The sequence below is a fragment of the Nematolebias whitei genome, chromosome 4, assembly GCF_014905685.2.
Source record: "Nematolebias whitei isolate Nwh7 chromosome 4, NemWhi1, whole genome shotgun sequence".
In the NCBI taxonomy this organism is placed as follows: domain Eukaryota; kingdom Metazoa; phylum Chordata; class Actinopteri; order Cyprinodontiformes; family Rivulidae; genus Nematolebias; species Nematolebias whitei.
In genome coordinates, this window is record NC_056501.1 from 47218993 (window position 1) to 47223391 (window position 4399).

The 4399-nt window shown below is 45.1% G+C and overlaps 1 long non-coding RNA gene and 1 other non-coding gene across 2 annotated transcripts; both read left to right on the forward strand.

The window, feature by feature from the left end:
• Nucleotides 1–1317: 1317 nt before the first annotated feature.
• On the forward strand, nt 1318–3561 carry LOC119409154. The gene is made up of 5 exons (XR_005186764.1): nt 1318–1378; nt 2494–2611; nt 2911–2968; nt 3136–3172; nt 3411–3561. It is a non-coding gene; the product is annotated as an uncharacterized LOC119409154 (long non-coding RNA).
• On the forward strand, nt 2642–2842 carry LOC119409196. Its single transcript, XR_005186773.1, has one exon. It is a non-coding gene; the product is annotated as a small nucleolar RNA SNORA74 (small nucleolar RNA).
• Nucleotides 3562–4399: the final 838 nt, after the last annotated feature.

The following is a 4399-nucleotide window of genomic DNA, read 5'->3' on the forward strand; positions in this document are numbered from 1 at the left end:
ACCATTTTTATTTCAACTAAGTCTTTTCTTTATTATTATTATTATTGCTTTTGTTGTTGTTGTTATCATTATTATTTATCCAAACTATCAATATCAGAGTCAGAGTCAGAGTTTCTTTATTGTCATTCGCACCTCATGTGGTACATGTGGTGGAGCGAAATTATGTACACGGGGTCCCAGTTACATCCAACAATAAAATGTCTAAGAAAAACAGTAATAACATCTAAGATATGAACTAAGAAAAACATCAACTAAATATACACTAAGCACTCATAACATAAAACATTGAACATCAGCACAAACATGAACATGAGTCTGTGAGCAGATGTGCACACATGAACACATCAACATGAAACAGATCAGCAGCAACATGAAACAGATCAGCAGCAACATGATATGGTTTTTCACAGTGATTATTCTAGTTAGAGATTCATGAGTCTAACAGCCTCAGGGTAGAAGCTGTTCCTCAGTCTAGTGGTTCTACACTTAATGCTCCTCAACCTCCTTCCTGAGGGGAGTGGGGCAAAAAGTGTGTGTGCTGGGTGAGTGGAGTCCTTCATGATGCAGGTGGCCCTCTTCCTGCATCTGGAGGTGTAGATGTCTGTGATGGTGGGGAGACTGATTCTGACACACTTCTATTCCTTCTTTATTCCTAAGATTCTCAGGTCCAAAAACCAAAACCTCTGTTTTGTTAATATATTCAGTCAAGGCCCTTATTGTTCATCAGGGACGCGGCCCCTCAGCCAGCACCGCAGGGTCCCACTTCCATAACGGATCCTGGACCAGGACCACCAGGACCATCAGGACCCGCAGGAGGCTGCAGTTTGAAACAGATCAATAAAAATCTCAAACCAGCGTTGAGGAAGGTTCTGGGTTTATACGAGTTAGTCTTGTATATTAATCTTTGGAACGAACGGTCGAGTCATTCTGTTGTGTGTGTGACAGACGCAGACACACACACTCTGTTGCTTCTTCACCGAGACAAACAACCACACCGCTGCAATGCATTGTGGTCATTAAAGGTTCAGGCCCACATCTGGGCCACATCCACCCGTTCCACAACTTCCAGCTGAGCTCTGCAGCATGATACCAGTAAAACCCATTTATATCAATAAACACCAAAGTTCATGCTCAGTAACCCAGGCATAAAACAGTAAATATCAGTAAAGGTTGTTCAACTCCTTTAATAATTTTAGTTTTATGTGTGTAAACTCCCACCGTGTAGTGCATCAGTGCTTTCAACGATCTTTGGCAGTTTCTTTTTTCCCACAATGCATAGCGGCAGTTAGTTTATAAATAAATGCGCTGCGGCCATTTGGTCTTTTAGTTTGCAGCAGCCATGGCACGCGCTTCGGAAGGGTTTTGTTCGGCGAAATGTGTACGTATTTTACATCTATCTGCGTCTGTTGTCGTAATTAATACAACGACACTTGCTTTTTTTTCCTGATGACCTAATTTCGTGTTGGTTTAAAGTATTTCTGTTAAACGCTTCAGATGAGCTCGTGCGGACAACACGTGGTTAATGGTTTTAAGTTCAGGATGAGTAACTCGACTAAAAACCATCAAATGTAATTTTCAGAAGTCTCGGCATCAGAAAACTGATCCCCCCCGCAGATAAAACTAAGAAATATCAATAAATTAAAAACATGTAAGTTCCTCCTCATTTTAAACTAAATCTCATTTCCTTGGATGTAACTAATTAATGGAGGGAACAGTCACAGTTTATCACGTGAGAAATGAGGTTTGTCATTTTTAGAGGGATAAGTTGTGAAATACCTGATCCTGACTGAGTTTCAAAAAGTAATTTTATTTCAACAAAAGTTGTAAAAGTGATTCGGGAGTTAAAGACCGTAGATAAAAGTAAATTGATGCTTAGTTTTTAATGAACCTTGATGTGAACGCACCTGTTCTTATTCTAAATTATGAGGAGCCAGATCAGAGGTTCTGGACGGTTTGTGTTCAGAACCAAACACTGGAAGTATCTGGACTTCAGACACCTTCAGACCTGGACTTGGTGCGGTCAGGTGGATCAGGTGACAGATGTTGGTCTTCAAACATGGCCAGGTGTTTCTGAGGTGTAAGAGTTGAAGCTTGTGGGTAAGTACTGTTGAGGATCCAGACTGTAGACCAGCTGTGCACGTGGTGCACGCTGAAGTGTAAAACTAAGCACCACGCCCTCAAAACATTCATGGCTCGTCTTTAACTTTAAACCTTTTCTAAATGGGTTTTACTGGTATCATGCTGCAGAGCTCAGCTGGAAGTTGTGGAACGGGTGGATGTGGGCCTGAACCTTTAATGACCACAATGCATTGCAGCGGTGTGGTTGTTTGTCTCGGTGAAGAAGCAACAGAGTGTGTGTCTGCGTCTGTCACACACACACACAACAGAATGACTCGACCGTTCGTTCTAAAGATTAATATACAAGACTAACTCGTATAAACCCAGAACCTCAACGCTGGTTTGAGTTTTTGTTTGATCTGTTTCAAACTGCAGCCTCCTGCGGGTCCTGGTGGTCCTGGATCCGTTAAGGAAGTGGGACCCTGCGGTGCTGGCTGAGGGGCCACGTCCTGATGAACAATAAGGGCCGAAATGCTGGGTCCTGAAGTTCCAGGTGAGTGTGCAGCTGGGGCAGCCGCCCCCCCCCAGCTCTCAGTCAGCTGACCAGACTCCTCCGGTCTGGATCGGTGTTACAGAGCTGGGACAGGAAGTCTCTGTACTTGGCCTCGGCAGCACTGGTTCTGTTTTAGAGCCGGCTGCGGTCGAGCTGCTGCAGAGCGTGGCCCGGTGAGAGTGGCCCGTCCTGGACCCACGTGAGGACGGGCCTAGAACAGGGCTGCACATCACCACCTTCTTCATCTGACTGTCGTGTGGCTTGAGCTCAGGTGTTCATATTCTTTCTGAACTTGTCAGGTTGTGTCTGTCACTGAGGGATGAAGAAGCCAGAGGTTCTGCTGACCAACATCTGGAGGTGAGTCTGTTCTGTGCTGCAGCTGTGGTACTGAGAGCTGTGATGACTGAATCATTAACACATCATGCTGATGAAGCCTGATGAGCCGAACACTCTGAGCACGGCTGCAGCCTGCACCACACAGGGTCACTGGTTCTGATCCACTCATGGTTCTGTCTGTTCTGCAGCAGCAGGCCTGCAGGGAGCTGCGCTGACCAGCTGCAGGTGAGTGTCATGATGATGTCACTGAAATAAACAACCAATCATGTACTGCCACTGCGGAGGCTCCTCCCTCTGCTGTGGAATCAAACGGTTGGGACAGAAACTCAGGACTTTTGGCACAGGTTCCAGTAAAACCAGTTTACCAGAACCTGACTGAAGACCTGAAACACACAGCTGTTGTAGTTTAAAGTGTTAGTTTAATAATAGTTTAAAGTTTAACAGTTAGTTTTTCTGCTGACAGGTCGATCCAACTGGATGAACTGGAGCCGGTCCAGCAGCTGCTCAGTCCCAGATTGAACTGGACTTTATCATTTTCAGTTTAATACTTGGTACTGGGGGCGGCTGTGGCTGAGTGGTTAGAGCAGTCGTCCTCAAATGGGAGAGTTGGGGGTTCGATTCCACCGGCAGTCTCATGCTGAAGTGTCCCTGAGCAAGACGCTGAACCCCTCATTGTCTCCGAAGTGTCCCAGTGTATGAATGTGATCAGTTCAAGCTGCAACATAATTAATGTGTCACCATATACTGTTGTTCAATAACGGCGATATGAGCTTCAAGCACAATTTTGATGTTTCGATGAGATTCCAGCGTTTCACTGACGCTGTTCAGTTTCAACCCGGACAGAAAAAGGCGCCACACAACTAGGCAAGTGCGCGGTGACGCGGATGTTACCGAGCTCGAGTCCAGAAGGGGGTAGCAGGCGAGGCTAATCTCCAGTGTAGCAAGTTCCCTCTTCAAACTGAGTGACAGGACTCAGAATGTGACTGAACAAGGTTTCACAAGTAGAGAGCAGACGCCATCACTGATGAGAGGAAAGACTCATTTGGAGGCGTGGGAGTGGTTCGAACATCTACGATCTGAGGTTTGTGCTGCAAAATGAGACCGAGTCGTTCCAACTAGCCGTGGGAACACGTCCGAACAGTTTCCACTCGATCAGCTGAGTCAGAAGATGAAGCACAATAAGTTTCCCTGAAACAACTCCCCCAGCTCTGTCAAACGTTTGCTGCATGTCAGGTTGTTTAAAGTTAAAACTCAACTTTGTCAACATTAACAGTTTTTTTTGTTTGTTTGATGGTGATAATACAAATAAAATGTAAACAATAATTTGTTTGTACAGTTTTTGAGGCTTTTATATATTGTTTATATTGATATCAGAATTGTATCTTTGTCGATTGAAGTGAGCGAGGCCCTCGCCCCATCTCCCTAAACGGGTCGCTCTTGAAAAGGAGTTTG